The following is a 20,599-nucleotide window of genomic DNA, read 5'->3' as shown; positions in this document are numbered from 1 at the left end:
AATTAACAAATATAATATCTAAACTATTGTTATCAACTACAAAGAATCGTGAGTTTTTTTTTATTCGCGATATCGCTCAGGTGGTTGGATGTTGTCCCTCCATCTTGTGGATTTGGTGGTGACCATTCCTCTCTGCGGTGTTTTGGTGTGTTCCGCTCTCGTTGTTGTTGTTGCTGTCGCCTTTGGAGTTGGAGTGTGCATGCTCGTGGTTGTTTGATTTGTAGCGCTTGTTTCTGGTGTTGCCGCATGGTGCGGAGTGATACAAGATGTCCGACGCTGCACTGTGCACTGCCCATGCACAGTGTGCCACATAGCAATATAACTACACCATACCAAAGTAGTTCCATACCAAAGTAGTTCCATTTAACAATGTGATACTATAACAATGTAACACCATGGCCTAGAAATTCGGTTGGCTTTACGCCCAGTTTTCGCCCAAAGAGGGCTTTTACGCCAATAGAGTTCGCGCTGATATTCAGCGCTGCGGTAATGGCGGCGGTAGCCGGTAGCGCTGCGCTGGCACCGATGACGTCATCGGTGTGCGCAGTGCCCCGGTTCCGCCCCGATGCCGGCCCGAATCCCATATTCAGTTGCCGCCGCCTCCTCCGTGGCGGCCGCTACTTACATCCGGAGACCAGGGCCTTACTGCAGCCTTAGTGGGGCGCATAAAGGTGGAGGTGCGGCCGGCCGCTTTTTCGGCGGCCGCCTGCACGCACCTCCTTCCCCGGCCTCCTCCACCACCCCCCCCCCCGCGGCATTGCCGGCTGCTTTCCGCGAGCCCGGCACTTCTCCGTGGTGCCGGGCTCATTTGCCGGCACAATCCAGCGGCGATCTCCCCGTTGCAGGCACCTCCACCTTAAGAGAAGGAGGAGGCCTGCAGTACCGCAGCCTGCCGCACCGCATCGGGTGGCGCAGCGGCGCCTACAGCGCTGAAATTCAGTTTCAGCGCCCCAAGCGGGGGCGGCCACACCCTGGAATAGCGCCCGGTTCCGACTTGGGGCGCAAAAACTGAATTTCTGACGGTCGCAAATGGCTCCCCGCCCAGCGCTAACTTTTGGGCGCAAACCAGCTGGCGGGCCCAAACTGAATTTCTAGGCCCATGTATCTAACCCGTGCTGTACCTGCCCTGGGAGTGCTTTTTCCAGTTCTGACGAAGGGTCATCGACCTGAAACATTAACTCTGTTTCTCTCTCCACAGATGCTGCCTGACCTGCTGAGTATTTCCAGCATTTTCTGGGTTTTTTTCAGATTTCCAGCATCCGTAGCATTTTGCTTTTGTATTAATCTTTGGTGGTGTTGGTGGAGGGATAAATTTATTCATGGGTTGTGGGCGTCGCCAGCAAGGCCAGCATTTATTGCCCATCCCTAGTTGCCCCTTGAGAAGGTGGTGGTGAGCCGCCTTCTTGAACCGCTGCAGTCCATGTGGTGAAGGTGCTCCCACAGTGCTGTTAGGGAGGGAGTTCCAGGATTTTGACCCAACGACGATGAAGGAATGGCGATATATTTCCAAGTCAGGATGGTGTGTGACTTGGAGGGGAACTTGGAGGTGGCAGTGTTCCCATGCGCCTGCTGCCCTTGTCCTTCTAGGTGGAAGAGATCGCGGGTTTGGGAGGTGCTGCCGAAGAAACCTTGGTGAGTTGCCGCAGTGCATCTTGTAGATGGTTCACACTGCAGCCACGGTGCGCCAGTGGTGGAGGGAGTGAATGTTTAAGGTGGCGGATGGGGTGCCAATCAAGCGGGCTGCTTTGTCCTGGATAATATAGGTCAGGACTATGGGAAAACTCCGCTGCGCTTCATCAAATAGTGTCATGAGATTTAAACAGGGAGCTTTACTCTGTATCTAACCCGTGCTGTACCTGCCCTGGGAGTGTTTGATGGGACAGTGTAGAGGGAGCTTTACTCTGTATCTAACCCACGCTGTACCTGCCCTGGGAGTGTTTGATGGGACAGTGTAGAGGGAGCTTTACTCTGTATCTAACCCACGCTGTACCTGCCCTGGGAGTGTTTGATGGGACAGTGTAGAGGGAGCTTTACTCTGTATCTAACCCGTGCTGTACCTGCCCTGGGAGTGTTTGATGGGACAGTGTAGAGGGAGCTTTACTCTGCATCTAACCCGTGCTGTACCTGCCCTGGGAGTGTTTGATGGGACAGTGTAGACAGAGCTTTACTCTGTATCTAACCCGTGCTGTACCTGCCCTGGGAGTGTTTGATGGGACAGTGTAGAGGGAGCTTTACTCTGTATCTAGCCTGTGCTGTACCTGCCCTGGGAGTGTTTGATGGGACAGTGTAGAGGGAGCTTTACTCTGTATCTAACCCGTGCTGTACCTGCCCTGGGAGTGTTTGATGGGACAGTGTAGAGGGAGCTTTACTCTGTATCTAACCCGTGCTGTTCCCGCCCTGGGAGTGTTTGATGGGACAGTGTAGAGGGAGCTTTACTCTGTATCTAACCCGTGCTGTACCTGCCCTGGGAGTGTTTGATGCGACAGTGTAGAGGGAGCTTTACTCTGTATCTAACCCGTGCTGTACCTGCCCTGGGAGTGTTTGATGCGACAGTGTAGAGGGCGCTTTACTCTGTATCTAACCCGTGCTGTACCTGCCCTGGGAGTGTTTGATCGGACAGTGTAGAGGGAGCTTTACTCTGTATCTAACTCCGTGCTGTACCTGCCCTGGGAGTGTTTGATGGGACAGTGTAGAGGGAGCTTTACTCTGTATCTAACCCGTGCTGTACCTGCCCTGGGAGTGTTTGATGGGACAGTGTAGAGGGAGCTTTACTCTGTATCTAACCCATGCTGTACCTGCCCTGGGAGTGTTTGATGGGACAGTGTAGCGGGAGCTTCAATCTGTACCTAACCCGTGCTGTACCTGCCCTGGGAGTGTTTGATGCGACAGTGTAGAGGGAGCTTTACTCTGTATCTAACCCGTGCTGTACCTGCCCTGGGAGTGTTTGATGCGACAGTGTAGAGGGAGCTTTACTCTGTATCTAACCCGTGCTGTACCTGCCCTGGGTGTGTTTGATGGGACAGTGTAGAGGGAGCTTTACTCTGTATCTAACCCATGCTGTACCTGCCCTGGGAGTGTTTGATGCGACAGTGTAGAGGGCGCTTTACTCTGTATCTAACCTGTGCTGTACCTGCCCTGGGAGTGTTTGATGCGACAGTGTAGAGGGCGCTTTACTCTGTATCTAACCCGTGCTGTACCTGCCCTGGGAGTGTTTGATCGGACAGTGTAGAGGGAGCTTTACTCTGTATCTAACTCCGTGCTGTACCTGCCCTGGGAGTGTTTGATGGGACAGTGTAGAGGGAGCTTTACTCTGTATCGAACCCATGCTGTACCTGCCCTGGGAGTGTTTGATGGGACAGTGTAGCGGGAGCTTTAATCTGTACCTAACCCGTGCTGTACCTGCCCTGGGAGTGTTTGATGGCACAGTGTAGAGGGAGCTTTACTCTGTATCTAACCCGTGCTGTACCTGCCCTGGGAGTGTTTGATGGGACAGTGTAGAGGGAGCTTTACTTTGTATCTAACCCCTGCTGTACCTGCCCTGGGAGTGTGTGATGGGACAGTGTAGAGAGAGCTTTACTCTGTATCTCAACATCTATCACCATCACTAAAACAGATGATCTGGTCATTATCACTTTGCTGTTTGTGGGAGCTTGCTGTGCGCAAATTTGGCCGCCACAGTTTGCTACATTACAACAGTGACTGCGCATCAAAAACTACTTCATTGGCTGTCAAGCACTTTGGGATTGCCGGTTGTCGTGAAAGGTGCTATATAAATGCAGGTCTCTTTTTTCTTTCAGGTGGCAGTGAGGGCCTAGGGAAATGGAAAAATAATGAAACTAGCTACTGCTGACTGTTGGCCAGCGAGAAAGGGCATGGTTGGGCTTGGCTGCCATCCTCCCATGGCCAAATTGCCTGCCAACACTCCCCATCTGGTCTTGCACATGACAAGTGCCTAGTTCGGGAGGAGGGAGGGCGTGGGCTGACAATGCCAGTGGAGCCCGTACCCCAGCAAGAGTCAACGTTTCCAGGAGAAGGGGAACGGAGAGAATTGGAGGGTAAGAGACTGATACACCATGGGGGGGGCGCGGGGGCAGAGACATGGGAGATGAATGAGACAAATAGAAGAAGCTAACAGAGAGATAAACAACGACGAGACGGAGTGCAGAGATGAGATAGTCCAGCTGATGAGATGGTGCAATGACAACAACCTTGCCCTGAACGTTGGCAAAACTAAGGAGCTTATCGTGGACTTCAGAAGTTGCTTCCGATTCCTGGGACTGCAGATCTCTGATGACCTGGCCTGGAACCATAATACTGAGGCTATGCTGAAGAAGGCACACCAGCGCCTCTACCCTCTACGGTGCCTGAGGAAATGCGGCATAAGCACACAGTGGCTTGTGAACTTTTACCACGGCACCATAGAGAGTGTCCTGACGAGTGGTGTCAATGTGTGGTATGGTAACACCACTGCACAGGACAGGAAAGCCATCCAGAGAGTTGTGAATACGGCAGAAAAGATCATCGGGTGTGCACCTCCGTCCATCGAGGAGATCTTCCAGACCAGGTGCCGGAACAAGGCCCGCTCCATCATCCAGGACCCCAATCACCCTGGGCACAAACTGTTCTCCCTCCTGCGGTCCGGACGTCGGTACCGCAGCATCCGAACCAGGACCAGCAGGTTTAAGAACAGTTTCTATCCACAGGCAGTGTGCCTACTGAACTGCTAACCACACCGCCCCACATATTATTATAGTTATATGTTTGTGTAAATATATATATTATATTTATATTACCATATATTTATCATATTACATTACTATTATTTCCAGTGGTAATTGAGGCTTTTTTGCACTATTCATCATATCCTGCAATTTGGACTGTTATTGCTATACTTTCTGCTTATTTGCTTATTTTTATTTACACTTGTTTTTACTTTTTGCTTTTATATTTATATGCTTGTATTGTGGGAGTGAGTGGGGAGTAAGCATTCCATTGTACTAGTTACATATGGCAATAAAATGATCTTGAATCTTGAATCTTGAAACAACGTGTATTTATATAGCGCCTTTAATGTAGTAAAACGTCCCAAGGCGCTGCACAGGAGTATTTTAAGACAGCAAATTTGACACCAATCCATATATGGGGAAATTAGGACAGGTGACCAAAAGCTTGGTCAAAGAGGTAGGTTTTAAGGAGTGTCTTAAAGGAGGAAAGAGAGGTAGCGAGGTGGAGAGGTTTAGGGAGGGAATTCCAGAGCTTAGGGCCCAGGCAACAGAAGGCACGGCCACCAAAGGTTGAGCGATTATAATCAGGGATGCTCAAGAGGGCAGAATTAGAGGAGCGCAGATATCTCGGGGAGCTGTGGGGCTGGAGGAGATTACAGAGATAGGGAGGGACGAGGCCCGCGGAGGGATTTGAAAACAAGGATGAGAATTTTGAAATCGAGGCGCTGCTTAACCGGGAGCCAATGTAGGTCAGTGAGCACAGGGGGTGATGGGAGAACGGGACTTGGTGCGAGTTAGGACACGGGGGCAGCCGAGTTTTGGATGACCTCAAGTTTACGTAGGGTGGAATGTGGGAGGCCAGCCAGGAGTGCGTTGGAATAGTCAAGTCTAGAGGTTGCAAAGGCAGGGATGAGGGTTTCAGCAGCGGATGAGCTGAGGCAATGGAGATGGGCGATATTACGGAGGCGGAAGTAGGCGGTCTTTGTTATGCCACGGATATGTGGTCGGAAGCTCATTTCAGGGTCAAATATGACACCAAGTTTGCGAACAGTGTGGTTCAGCCTCAGACAGATGTTAGGGAGAGGGATGGAGTCAGTGGCCAGGGAACGGAGTTTGTGGTGGGGACCGAAAATAATGGCTTCGGTCTTCCCAATATTTAATTGGAGAACATTTTTGCTCATCCAGAACTGTATGTCGGACAAGCAGTCGGACAATTTAGACACTGTGGAGGGGTCGAGAGAAGAAATAGTGAGGTAGATTTCTCACGGGAGAAATCCTGTGTAACGAGCCAGAGATTAATAAATTCTTCTCCTTTGTGTCCACTACAGAGGAACATGAGAGCGTTGATGTAACTATAGTTACATATTCAGACAATTGTCTGCTTGGAGTCTCACTGAATTTAAGCCTGGGGCTGAATAAAGTGCCAACTGTGGTCCACTTGCGTGTCATGAAGCAAGCGGTGCTGAATGAGTGAGGCAAAGCGCCGCTCGCTAGAACCAAGTTCACCAACAGATCCGCGGCACTTCAAGTTATGACAGCACCTTGGTCCGACTGTGCACCCTATCGCTCCTAAATTATTCTGAGTTGGTAGCTTTTCTGGACGTCCACCTTGCAACGTCAGGGAGGTCCCAGCCCTGGAGACGTGGGGAGGTCCCAGTCCTGGACATGTGGGAAGGTCCCAGTCCTGGACACGAGGGGAGGTCCCAGTCTGGACATGTGGGGAGGTCCCAGTCCTGGACATGTGGGGAGGTCCCAGTCGTGGATATGTGGGGTGGTCCCAGTCGTGGACATGTGGGGAGGTCACAGTCCTGGGGACATGGGGGGGGTCCCAGTCTTGGACATGTGGGGAGGTCCTAGTCGTGGACACGTGGGGAGCTCCCAGTCCTGGAGACTTGGGGAGGTCCCAGCCCTGGAGATGTGGGGGGGTCCCAGTCCTGAAATTATGGGGGGGGTCCCAGTCCTGGACATGTGGGGGGGTCCCAGTCCTGGACATGTGGGGAGGTCCCAGTCCTGGACACGTGAGGAGGTCCCAGTCCTGGACAAATGGGAAAGCCCCAGTCCTGGACACGTGAGGAGGTCCCAGTCCTGGACATGTGGGGAGGTCCCAGTCCTGGAGACGAGGGGGGGTCCCAGTCCTGGACACATGTGGAGGTCCCAGTCCTGGACATGTGGGGGGTCCCAGCCCTGGAGATGTGGGGAGGTCCCAGTCCTGGACACATGTGGAGGTCCCAGTCCTGGACACGTGGGAGGGGGTCCCAGTCCTGGACACGTGTGGAGGTCCCAGTCCTGGACACGTGGGGGGATCCCAATCCTGGACACGTGTGGAGGTCCCAGCCCTGGAGACGTGTGGGGGTCCCAGCCCTGGAGACGTGTGGAGGTCCCAGTCCTGGACATGTGGGGCAGTCCCAGTCCTGGACACGTGGGGAGGTCCCAGTCCTGGACACGTGGGGAGGTCCCAGGCCTGGACACGTGGGGAGGTCCCAGTCCTGGACACGTGGGGAGGTCCCAGCCCTGGACACGTGGGGAGGTCCCAGCCCTGGACACGTGGGGAGGTCCCAGTCCTGGACACGTGGGGAGATCCCAGTCCTGGAGACGTGGGGAGGTCCCAGTCCTGGAGACGTGGGGAGGTCCCAGTCCTGGACATGTTGGGAGGTCCCATTCCTGGACATGTGGGGAGGTCCCAGTCCTGAACATGTGGGGAGGTCCCAGTCCTGGACACGTGGGGAGGTCCCAGTCCTGGACACGTGGGGAGGTCCCAGTCCTGGACATGTGGGGAGGTCCCAGTCCTGGAGACGTGGGGAGGTCCCAGTCCTGGACAAGTGGGGAGGTCCCAGTCCTGGACATGTGGGGGGATCCCAATCCTGGACACGTGAGGAGGTCCCAATCCTGGACATGTGGTGGGGTCCCAGTCCTGGAGACGTGGGGAGGTCCCAGTCCTGGACACGTGGGGAGGTCCCAGTCCTGGACACGTGGGGAGGTCCCAGTCTTGGACACGTGGGGAGGTCCCAGTCTTGGACACGTGGGGAGGTCCCAGTCTTGGACACGTGGGGAGGTCCCAGTCCTGGAGACATGGGGAGGTCCCAGTCTTGGACACGTGGGGAGGTTGCAGCCCTGGACACGTGGGGAGGTCCCAGTCCTGGAGTCATATAATGATCCCAGTCCTGGAGATGTGAAGGGATCCCAGTCCTGGGCACGTGTGGATGTCCCAGTCTTGGAGACGTGGGGAGGTCCCAGTCCTGGAGATGTGGGGAAGTCCCAGTCCTCTGGACACGTGGGAAGATCCCAGTCCTGGGCCCGTGAGGAAGTCCCAGTCCTGAACACATGGGGAAGCCCCAGTCCTGAACATGTGGGAAGATCCCAGTCCTGGAGACGTGGGGAGGTCCCAGTCTTGCACACGTGGGGAGGTCCCAGTCCTGGAGTCATGTAATGATCCCAGTCCTGGAGATGTGAAGTGATCCCAGTCCTGGGCACGTGTGGATGTCCCAGTCTTGGCGACGTGGGGAGGTTCAAATCCTGGAGACATGGAGTGATCCCAGTCCTGGAGACGTGGCGAGATCCCAGTCTAGAAGATGTGGAGCAATCCCAGTCTTGGGCATGTGGGGAGGTCCCAGTCCTGGACACGTGGGGAGGTCCCAGTCCTGGAGACGTGGGGAGGTCCCAGTCCTGGAGACATGGAGTGATCCCAGTCCTGGAGACGTGGCGAGATCCCAGTCCTGGAGACGTGGCGAGATCCCAGTCTAGAAGATGTGGAGCAATCCCAGTCTTGGGCATGTGGGAATCACTGCGACAAGTGGTAGGACAGGTGACCAAAACCTTGGTCAAAGAGGTAGGTTTTAAGGATCGTGTTAAGGGAGGAGAGTGAGCCGGAGAGGTGGAGAGGTTCAGGGAGGGAATTCCAGAGCTTGGGGCCTAGGCAGCTGAAGGCACGGCCACCAACAGTGAAACAATGAAAATCGGGGATGCTCAAGAGGCCGGAATTGGAGGAGCGCAGAGATCTCTGAGGGTTGTAGGGCTGGAGGAGGTTAGAGAGATAGGGAGGGGACGTGGCCATGGAGGGATTTGAAAACAGAATTCCAAAATCGAGGTGTTGCCAGACCGGGATCCAATGCAGATCAGCGAGCACAGGAGGTGATGGGTGAATGGGTCTTGGTGCGAGTTAGGATATGGGCAGCAGCGTTTTGGACAAGCTCAAATTTACGGAGGATGGAAGGTGGTAGGCCAACTAGGAGAGCACTGGAATAGTCGAGTCTGGAGGTAACAAAGCATAAAGTGATAACTATTATTGACAGTGATTAAACATACTCTGAACAGCAACACTACAAAAAAACCATGTGTGTTCTAGCCGGGAAGTTCAAAACTTGTTACAGTTGGTCAGACCGTAAACGAATTCCAAAATATCCGTCCTAACGCCCACCCTTTGTCCCTTTCTTTCCCAACCCGGCCATGTGACAATGTTCCTGACACAGAGGGGGCGATTTTCCCAACCCCGAGAGGGCGATTTTCCCAGCCCTGAGGGGGCGATTTTCCCAGCCCCGAGGAGGCGGGTTTGGAGGCGAGACAGTTGACAAAATCGCAAAAAGTGAGGGCGGGTTCAGGACCCGCCTCCGCGCAATTTTGCCAGAGGCGGGTGTCATAAATCGTGCCATTCATGTAGAAATGACTTATGAAATATACTGGGCGGCCTGCTGGTGGCGCTGCCCAGGGAGAGTATAAATACTCGGGCACGGGCCCAGCTTGCTCAGGGACATTTTGTAAACAGGAACTGGTGAAGGATAACTAGACTTCCATGTTGTGAAGCAGTCGATTAACGCCTTGGTTAATACTCTGACCAAGTGCCTAGTAGTTTTCTTACGTCAGCGGGTTTGATGGGTGCGATTTGGTCCCGCCTCCATCAGTCAGGAGAGGTAGTTAAGACCCTTAAATAGTCGCTAAGGGCCTCTACAATCCTATTTTGACAGGCCTTTGTTAATTTGCCACATTTTGTGCGTGTCGCACGACCCTCCTAAACCACGCCAGCTAATCCTGGCGGGTTGCGAGTGGGTGGCCTCCTCACAGCTGCAGCTCCACCATTAAAACGGAGCTTTCATCAGGGAGCAGTTGCAGGTGGCAGAACTTTTGTTCCACAGGTCTTTCAGCACTTTTAGCAGGCCTACCGAAGTTGGAGGTGCTGCAGCTTCTATCTCTCAACTGTGGGACCTCCTTGGAAGACCCTCTCCCCGCTTGGACTGAGCGCTTCCCCAACGGAGGTATCTGCCAGCAGCATGGGAACCATTTATTTCCTTTCACCATGGACCTCAGAATCGGATGAGGAGCAGCCACGGCAGCAGCAGAACCAGGCAGCTCAGCAGCAACAGCAGCAGGAGCGCCAACCTCCTGCTCACCCACCCGATGCTGCACAGGGCAGAAGGCGTCAGCGCATGGAAGCACGTCGCCGCAGGAGATACCCCCAACAGAGGGTTTACAGACAGAGGATGAGCTACCTCAACATGAGTGAGCAGCAGTGCCAAAGGAGGCTGAGACTTTCGCAACAGGTTGTCGGAGACATCTGCACATTGCTGCATCAACACCTGGAGTCCAGAGGAGCGGGTGGACGCCTCTTACCAGCGGTTGCCAAAGTCACCACCGCACTCAACTTTTTTGCTTCAGGCTCCTTCCAGGGATCATCAGCAGACATCAGCGGCATCTCCCAGTCGGCCGCCCACAAATGCATCACGCAGGTTACCGATGCCCTTTTCGCAAAGGCCCACAATTACATCCACTTCTCAAGGGATCAAGCAAGTGTGACCGCGCGTTCAGTTGGCTTTGCAAATATGGCAGGCTTGCCAATGGTGCAGGGCGTCATGGATTGCATACATGTGGCCCTTAGGGCACCCCATCAAAACCCAGCTATCTTTGTCAACCGCAAGGGCTTCCACTCCCGTAACGTACAGCTGGTGTGTAACCACAAGAAGGAATTTTTGCATTTTTGCGCCAAGTTCTGTGGTAGTTGCCATGGCTCTTTCATCCTGCGGAACTCTAGTGTTACTCCACTCTTCAGTCCGCCAAACCAACTTAACGGATGGCTCCTTGGTGACAAGGGCTACCCCCTGAAGAAGTGGCTAATGACGCCGATCAGGAGGCCAGCTAACGAGGCTGAGGAGTGCTACAACGCCAGCCACATTTCGACCAGGTCCATCATCGAGCAAACCATTGGCTTGCTGAAGATGCGATTCCGATGCCTTGACAGATCAGGTGGAGCCCTGTAGTATTCAGCAGCCAGGGTCTCCAGAATGGTCGTGGTCTGCTGTGTACTGCACAACATGGCACAGCGTCGTGGCTTACAGCTTCCTGATGAGCAAGTGGCTCAGTTCATAGCCTCCTCAGATGAGGAGGAGGGGGAGGAGGACTGAGTGGCAGCGTATCGACCAGCAGCAGCGGCAGCACGCGAGCACATGGCTGCCCGTGATGCAAGGGATGCATTCATCCTGGCCAGATTTGCATAGGTTGCCCATTGTGGCACATGTGCTTGGCTCCTTCTTAACACATGATAGACAATGGACATCACTCTCTGGCCTCCATTCACTCTGACCACCAACCTGAGCCCGCAATGTGGAGCTGCCTAAGCCGAAATAACAGATGCCATCACGCCAACAGTTTGCCATCACCTAATTTTGATACATTCACACAGGGATGGCATTTCATCAATAAACAGAAACAATCACCCAATCTGCGCACAGATCTGAAGGTTACATCCCTTGCCAGCTGGACCCACACAGCCTTGGTTTCTTTGGGAGGCCTCTTCCTCCCAGATGAGTAGAAGAGCACCTCCCTGCTAGCTCTCGCCCCCTCAACCAGCATACCCAGCGCCTCATCCGAGAACCTCAGGGAGGCCCTTGCCTTGGAGCTGGCCATTCTTCAAGGAGATAATAGCTTGGAGGTGGTGCAGCATCGACCAAAAACCAGTGGAATGAGCCAAGGCAGCAAGCAGCCCTTAAATGAAGCTGGATAAGTGACGTCAGCAGAGATGGGTTTCAGTCCCAAAAGAATAATTGGCCCAGGGGAACCCACACCTCTGATAGTAACTGGTCAATTCGGGGAAAATTGCAAATTTTTCCCACCTGACAGTGGAGGCGGGTTTGGAACCCACCCAAACTGAACCCCGCCTCCAATGGGAAAATCGCACCCTTGGTTATCATTCAATCTGTGATTTGATATTCCTGCCCTTGCCTCCATAGAACTTTCTTAGGCCAAGCCTTTATCTTTCAAGGCTTGTGTAAACAAAGGAAACCTTTCCGCCTGATTTTGGTGCGGAGCTGGGAAAGGACAGCTGAGACCTCCCCAATCTATGATTTACAAGGACGCATCCCTTAGTACCGAGCAGCTCCTCCAATTCTGGCCTCTTGCACATCCCCTATTTCCATCGCTCCGCCATTGGCGGCCGTGCCTTCAGCTGCCCGGGCCCCAAACTCTGGAATTCCTTCCTTAAACCTCTCTCCTCCTTTAAGACGCTCCTTAAAACCTACCTCTTTGACCAAGCTTTTGGTCACCTGTCCTAATATCGCCTTATGTGGCCCGGTGTCAAATTTTGTTTGATAATCGCTCCTGTGACGCGCCTTGGGACGTTTTACGATGTTAAAGGCGCCCAAACCCGTGACCTCCACCACCTAGAAGGACAAGGGGCAACAGGCGCATGGGAACACCACCACCTCCAAGTCACACACACCATCCTGACTTGGAAATATATTGGACGTTCCTTCATCGTTGCTGGGTCAAAATCCGGGAACTCCCTCCCTAACGGCGCTGTGGGAGTAACTTCACCACACGGACTGCAGCGGTTCAAGAAGGCGGCTCACCACCACCTTCTCAAGGATGATTAGGGGATGGGCAATAAATGTCAGCCTTGCCAGCGACGCCCACATCCCAGGAATTAATAAAAAAATATATATATAAATGCAAGTTGTTGTTGTTCTGCATCTGTGCAACAACTTGTTACCAATTAAATCTTTCTGATTGGAATGTCTTGTAATTAGACTTTAAGGAAAGAAAGAAGGAACTTTGCATTTCTCTAGCGCCTTTCACCATCTCAGGATGTCCCAAAGCGCTTCACAGCCAATGAAGTACTTTTTGAAGTGGGGTCACTCTCGTAATGTGGGAAACGCGGCAGTCAATTTGCGCACAGCAAGCTCCCACAAACAGCAATGAGGTAAATGACCAGATCATCTGTTTTTTTAGTGATGTTGATTGAGGGAAAGAAATATTGGGCCCAGGACACTGGGGAGAACTCCCCCCTGCTCTTCTTCGGACAGTGTCTCTGGTATCTTTTACGTCCACCCGAGAGAGACGATGGGGCCCTCGGTTTAACGTCTCATCCGAAAGACGGCACCTCCGACAGTGTGGCTCTCCCTCAGTACTGGCACTGGGAGTACTTTACTGTCTAAACCGACCATTGCTTTACACTGCATCTATCTATATATATAAATAAAAGGATCAATCTGTCTGTCATTCCGTCTGTCTGTCTGTCTGTCTGTCTGTCTGTCTGTATTGTATAAACTCAAAAGTTATAGGGGGAGAAATTGGGCGAGTAGCGCCACCTGTTAGCGCCTAAAGAGGCAGTCAGTGGCTATAGCACCACTGGCTGCGTCTCCAGCGATATTCAGTAGGGGCGCTAATGGTGGCATTAGGCATTTGCGCTGCGCCGCCACCGATGACATCATCGGTGTGTGCAGCGCCCCATTCATGCCCCGTTCGCGATATTTGGTAGCGAACGCCGCAGTTGCACCGCTCGCTACCCGCGCCCGGTTCACGGGGCCTTACTGTGCCGGCAGCGGCGCAAGTTAAGGTGGAGGAGCGGGGCGGACGCTTTTTCGGCGGCCGCCTGCCAGCACCTCCGTCCCCGACCTCCTAAGCGCCCCCCCCCCGCGCCATTGCCGGCTGTTTCCCGAGAGCCCGGCACTTCTCCTTGGTGCCGGGCTCATTTGCCGGCACTCGCGATCGGGGATCGCGCTGTTGCAGGCACCTCCCCCTTAACAGTGGGAGGAAGGCCTGCAGTACCGCAGCATGCCGTGCCGCAGCATGTGGCGCTGCAGCACGTTGCGCTGCGATAATCAGTTTCAGCGCCCTAAGAGGGACGCGAAGCGCCTCGAGCCTCGCCCCGTGTCCCTCGAGGGGCAATGAAACTGAATATCTGGCGATCAGTCTCACTCCGATCGCTGCGCTAAATCCTACGCTCCGTCGACTTTTGCGCCACTTTGGCGCCCCAACCCAATTTCTAGGCCATAGAGCGTACCTACACGTGTGTTACATCGAAAGAAAGCTTACGATTCCAGAACCGTCATAAGCGTATTTACGTCGACCGATCGTTGCGTGGCGGGGGCGGGTTCCTGGCGCTTACGGGCGAGCCCTCCTAGAGTCGAGTGACGGGACGATTGACCAATCCTACGCTTCGGTGACCTGACGGTCAACCAATCGGTGCGTGTGTGGGCGGGCCTTATCGTTCTGAACCACGGTGAGTCGCCGCCATCTTGATTCCAAACTTTTCATTTCTTTTTCCCGCTTTCTGCGTCTTTAAAAAAAAAAGTTGCTTTTAAAACACATATTGTTTTTAAAAAAAGTTAATTACTTTCTAAATCTTTTATCTAATCTCATTAATTTTCCTACCTTTCCCCATTTTTGCAGGTAGGCCTCGAAGCCTGGGCGTCTGTTGCCAGCCATGCTGGACCCTAGGCAATTGTTTTGTGGCAAGCTCCTCCCACCCCTCACCACCCCCCCCGCCCCCCCCCCGCTGGGCCCGATTCCGAACCAGCGGCCAGCCATCTTGGTAAAGGCTCACTGCAACCTCCTCGCGCTTCATTCGGGGGGGGGCGGGGCTCGGGAGGGGAGGGGGAGCGGAGAGGTTTACCCCGGCAACCGGGCTCGCCAGCCGCAATCGGCCGTCTCAGGCCCAGGCCCGGAGATCGGAAGGCGGAGAGGGGAGAAGGGTTACCAAGGCAACCGGGCCCGGCCAGCCGCAATTGGCCGTCTCAAGCCCGGTCTCGGGAGGGCGGGGCTCGAGCTCACTGGGGCGCTGCACTCGGCATGTCAGTGCGTGGGGCGGCACGGAGCTCAGCGGAGCCATCGCCTGCAGTGGGGAGAGGGTCTGCTGGCTCCCCCACTCCCTTTCTCCACCCCTCCTTCCCCCACCTCCTCCACCCCTCCCCTCTCCCCCACCCCTCCCCTCTCCCCCTCCCCTCCCCTCTCCCCCTCCCCCCTCCCCCCTCCACTTCACTCCCTCCCCCCTCCCCTTCCTACCCCTCCTCCCCTTCCTACCCCTCCTCCCCTTCCTCCCCTCCTCCCCCTTCCTCCCCCTCCCCTTCCTTCCCTCCTCCCCCCTCAACTCCCCCTCCCCTCTGCCTCCCCTTCTCCCCTCCCCTTCCCCCCTCCCCCTCCCCTCCCCTCTCCCTCCCCCCCTTCCCTCCCCTCCCCCCTCCCCCTCCCCTCCCCTCCCCCCCTCCCCTTCCCCTTCCCCCCAGTCGTGCTCTCTCTCCCCCCCTTACCCCCTCCTTCCCCCCTCCTTCCCCCCTCCCTTCCCCCTCCCTTCCCCTTCCCCCTCCTTCCCCCCCTCCTTCCCCCTTCCCCCTCCTCCTCCCCCCCATCCCCCCTCCTTCCCCCCTCCTTCCCCCCCTCCTCCTTCCCCCCTCCTTCGCCCCCTCCTTCCCCCCTTCCCAGTCGCTCTCTCTCTTCCCCCCAGTCGCTCTCTCTCTTCCCCCCCAGTCGCTCTCTCTCTTCCCCCCAGTCGCTCTCTCTCTTCCCCCCCCCAGTCGCTCTCTCTCTTCCCCCCCCAGTCGCTCTCTCTCTTTCCCCGCAGTCGCTCTCTCTCTTCCCCCCCAGTCGCTCTCTCTCTTCCCCCCCAGTCGCTCTCTCTCTTCCCCCCCAGTCGCTCTCTCTCTTCCCCCCAGTCGCTCTCTCTCTTCCCCCCCCCAGTCGCTCTCTCTCTTCCCCCCCAGTTGCTCTCTCTCTTCCCCCCAGTCATTCTCTCTCTTCCCCCCAGTCGCTCTCTCTCTTCCCCCCCAGTCGCTCTCTCTCTTCCCCCCCAGTCGCTCTCTATCTTCCCCCCAAGTCGCTCTCTCTCTTCCCCCCAAGTCACTCTCTCTCTTCCCCCCCAGTTGCTCTCTCTCTCTCTCTTCCAACAACAACATGCCCTCGAAAAAGCCTCGGCACCGCCGGGCACTCCAGCTAGTCTATATATATAAAAGGATAGTGGTGTCTGTCTGTCTGTCTGTCCAGGCATCACTCAAAAGTTATAGAGCGTACCTACACATATGTTATATCAAAAGAAAGGCTATGATTAGGAGGGTGTCCTAGGCATATTTACTTTTTGGTCAGACAAAAATTGTTCGGAGAGTATACAAAAAACGGCAAAATTCCGCTCATTAGCGGTTGACCAATCCTACGGGGGGAGCGCGCTGCGTCACGGGGGGCGTTTCATGGCGTGTGTGGGTGGGGCCTAATCCTTCAAACTGAAAAGCGAGCGGCGGCCATTGTTGTTTGTGATGGAGCAACTCTGCCTCTGTCCAACCATGGGCCCCAGCCCCACCCTCACCCTCCTCCTTCTCTCCGCTTTCTCCCCTCTCTCCTGTCACCCCGGCCTCTCCGCTCGCGGGTTGTTTGCATCCACGGTAGATGAGCTGCCTGCAGGCCTCAGGCCTCGAAGCCTCGGCCTCCCCTCGCCAGCCACGCCCGAGCTAGGCACCGCCCGTCCCACTGGGCCCGATTCCAAACCAGCGGCCCGCCATCGCCGCCATCTTGGTAAAGGCTGGCCTACTCCTTCTCTCCGCTTTCTCCCCTCTCTCCTGTCACCCTGGCCTCTCCGCTCTGCAGGATGTCACTGCCGAGCTCTTCGGGTCGGAGGGAGCGGGAGCTCAGCTCAGGTGACTCAGGCCGGGCCTCAGGCGCTACGCCGCCCATGGGGTCTCCGCCGCTTTCTCCCCTCTCTCCTGTCACCCCGGCCTCGCGGCAGTAGGAGCAGCGATGATGGGCCGATGGGGAAGGAGCTGCTGCTTGGTGCCGCGGTCGCTGCCCTTCGCCCGGAGGCTCGCCTACTTTGATGGCCATTTCGAGCGGCTGTGCCGGCGCCGGCTGCCCGCCTCCGAGCCCAAGTGACGCCGGTTGCTGGAGCCTCTGCTCCGCTGCGGGGCTGCACCGACCAGCGCCCAGGCTCGCTCTCGCTCGGGCCGCCGCACCATGGCGCTGCCCGCCGCCGCCCTGCTCTCGCTCGGCTGCTGCTTCCTCCTCCGCAGCCGCCCCGGCGCTCGCTTCCTGAGCTTCTGTGGCCGGGCTCTGCTCATCCAGGTCAGTATCCACCTCGACCTCTGCGAGAGGTCACACTGCCAATGCTTTCAAAATATCTCTCTTTATTGTAGTGGAGGTCAGAGGGATTCTAGGAAACGCCGTTAACCCAGCTTCCATTTATCTAGCGCCTTCAACTTCTAACTTCCCCCCACCCCGCCTTTCCCCCCACCCCCCCCTTCCCCCCACCCCCTTCCCCCCACCCCCTTCCCCCACCCCTTTCCCCCCCTTTCCCCCACCCTTCCCTCTCTCTCTCTCTCTCCTTCCCTCTCTGTCTCTCCCTCTCCTTCCCTCTCTCTCTCTCCTTCCCTCTCTCTCTCTCCTTCCCTCTCTCTCTCTCCTTCCCTCTCTCTCTCTCTCCTTCCCTCTCTCTCTCTCTCTCTCTCTCTCCTTCCCTCTCTCGCTCCTTCCCTCTCTCTCGCTCTCTCTCCTTCCCTCCCTCTCTCTCTCCTTCCCTCTCTGTCTCTGTCTCTCTCTCCTTCCCCCTCTCTCTCTCTCCTTCCCTCTCTCTCTCTCCTTCCCTCTCTCTCTCCTTCCCTCTCTCTCTCCTTCCCTCTCTCTCTCCTTCCCTCTCTCTCTCTCTCTCCTTCCCTCTCTCTCTCCTTCCGTCTTTCTCTCTCTCCTTCCCTCTCTCTCTCCTTCCCTCTCTCTCTCTTTCCCTCTCTGTCTCTCTCTCTCCTTCACTCTCTGTCTCTCTCTCTCCTTCCCTCTCTCTCTCTCTCTCTCCTTCCCCCTCTCTCTCTCCTTCCCCCTCTCTCTCTCTCCTTCCCCCTCTCTCTTTCCCTCTCTCTCTCTCTTCCCCTCTCTCTCTCTCCTTCCCACACAGACAGACAAACTCATTTATATATATATATAAATTATTTGTGCTTTTTTCATAACAACATGCCCTCAAAAAACCCTCGGCACCGCCGGGCACTCCAGCTAGTTACAATATAAAGAGACTTCAAGACAGTCTAATGAACCCTTTCTTTACACTGGCCTGTCTGCAGTGAAGTGCCTGAGTTTTTTTTTATTTATTCACAGGATGTGGGCATTGCTGGCAAGGCCAGCATTTATTGCCCATGCACGTTGAGCAACCATTTCAGAGGGCCTAGAGTCACATATCAGCCTGTGAAGCAATAAGCCATATAACCTATTCAGAAAAATACACTATCTTATGAAAGAGTTCTGGCCTTATTGAAACATGACAAACTGGGTTTGGAAATTTAGAAACCTAACTATGAAATAGTTATGAAAGCATTCTGGCTATTGAGATAAGACAGTTGTTGACCCTGAATAAATAACCTTATTGAAACAGAGGTGCATGGCTCTGACAGGCTGACCTTTGGGAACAAAAACAATGGTTCACCCTGGATAAGGTGTTCTAATTTAAACTTCGTAAAGATGGCACATAAGATAAGGAACATCTGCCCTGGTAAAGATGACATAAAAGAAGGAACACCTGCCCTTCACACCGTTTTTATATGGTCAACCCAAAACACCTGGCGATGAGACAAGATTCTGGAATGCTACAAGCTGATGTAGCAGTAAGAATGGCAGAGGTCGGCAGAAAGATGAATAGGGATAATTAACTTGCATCAGCAGAAGCTTTAAAGGAAATGCAACTGGAAAAGGGTATAAATATTGAAGTCTCAAAATGGGATATCAGAGTCGCTTTAATCGGGCAAGGCGATTCTCGGCTACAGAAGCGGCTCTGTGGTCCACCACTCTTTGTACCTCGGGGATCAAAGGTATTTCTATCCTGTATAGAAAACTTTAAGAACTGTAATACTGTAGCGAAGCTAAGATTTAAAAGTAAGATTCTCTGTTAATAATAAGATAGTATTTTTTCTCTTTTTAGAACTGTTAACGTTGCGATTGACTGATTCACCAACTGTAAATTGCATGTCAGTTCTTTTAATAAATCTCTATATATTTTTAGAATTGTTTCACATAAGTCTTCTGTATCAATAACTCACGAACTCAATCTCTGTACACTCTTTGGTGAAGAGTTACAGAATTCTGAGGGCGTTTTCCTGACCCTCATAATATCCGGGACGTTACAGTCTAGCTAAACTTATTAAAAGCGCTATCTGGAGGATGGTACCGTTCTCGGGTTGTTCCTTTCCTTTAGGGGGAGATAGCCCGGACCTTCAGACTCAATTAAGCGTCTTTAGGATTCGGCTACCTCAAACTTTCGTTGAAAGTGAACGTCTGAGAAATACGCCTGATCCGGGGTAGCCCTAAAGGGGCTAGGACTAGTAAATATCCCTTCAGGCCAGACCGGGTAAGGATGGCAGATCTCCTTCCCTAAACCACATTAGTGAACCAGATGGGTTTTTAAGACAATCCGGTAGTTACACGGTCACCATTACTGATACTAGCTTTTTTATTCCAGATTTATTCCTGAACTGAATTTAAATTCCCCAGCTGCCGTGGTGGAGATTTGGACAACACATCTCCAGATCATTAGCCCAGGCCTCTGGATTAGAAAGAAAGAAAGACTTGTGTGATAATAATAATAACTTCCGGGAAGTTATGTCATCACTTCCTGTGAACTGTGAACTATGAACTATGAACTGTGTACATACCTCACTTCCTGTCATATGTCACTTCCTGTTGGACTGGTATAAATACTGGTCTGTTCAGTATTGTAAGAGGCTTCTACCAGAGGCATGGTAAAGACCTCTCTTGTATATAGTGTGTTTATAAGTTACTTAAAGCTTACTTTAAAGTTACTTGATGGTAAGACTCCTTTTTCTTACATCAACTTGCATTTCTATAGCGCCTTTCACGACCACCGGATGTCTCAAAGCATTTTACAGCCAATAAAGTACTTTTGAAGTGGAGTCACTGTTGTAATATGGAAAACACAGCAGCCAATTTACACACAGCAAGCTCCCACAAACAGCAATGTGATAATGACCAGATAACCTGTTTTAGCGATGTTGATTGAGGGATAAATATTGTCCAGGACACCGGAGATAACTCCCCTGCTCTTCTTCGAAATAGTGCCACGGGATCTTTTACGTCCATCTGAGAGGGCAGACGGGGCCTCGGTTTAACGTCTCATCCGAAAGACAGCACCTCCGACAGTGCAGCGCTCCCTCAGCACTGCACTGGGAGTGTTGGCCTAGCTTTGTGTACTCAAGTTCCTGGAGTGGGACTATGAACCCACAACCTTCGGACTCAGAGGCAAGTGTGCTTCCAACTGAGCCACAGCTGACACTGTTACTAGTCCAGTAACATAACCACTATGGTGCCGTTCCCTCAGGCTAACTTCTCTTTCCCATAATGCATATAATGTCAGCCGTTTTATGTCAATATAAATGTCTGCCATTTTATGTCAATGCAGGTCAGCCATTTTATGTCAATGAATGCCTGCCATTTTATGTCAATGCAGGTCAGCCATTTTATGCCAATGAACATCAGCAATTTTATGTCAATGAACATCAGCCATTTTATGACGATGAATGCCAGCCATTTTATGTCAATGAATGCCTGCCATTTTATGTCAATGAATGCCTGCCATTTTATGTCAATGAACGTCAGCCATTTTATGTCAATGAACATCAGCAATTTTATGTGAATGA

General features: G+C 53.5%; 1 long non-coding RNA gene across 1 annotated transcript; it reads left to right on the top strand.

Moving 5' to 3' along the window:
* The first annotated feature begins 744 nt into the window (after positions 1-744).
* Positions 745-19,744, top strand: LOC147090612 (uncharacterized). Its single transcript, XR_015075350.1, has 2 exons — positions 745-4,055; positions 19,405-19,744. It is a non-coding gene; the product is annotated as an uncharacterized LOC147090612 (long non-coding RNA).
* Positions 19,745-20,599: the final 855 nt, after the last annotated feature.

Source organism: Somniosus microcephalus, unplaced genomic scaffold, assembly GCF_052327205.1.
Source record: "Somniosus microcephalus isolate GS21.2 unplaced genomic scaffold, FLI_Smic_1.0 unresolved_chr4, whole genome shotgun sequence".
Lineage (NCBI taxonomy): Eukaryota > Metazoa > Chordata > Chondrichthyes > Squaliformes > Somniosidae > Somniosus > Somniosus microcephalus.
Note: the sequence above shows the minus strand (reverse complement) of the source record. Positions and strands in the feature narration are given on the sequence as shown.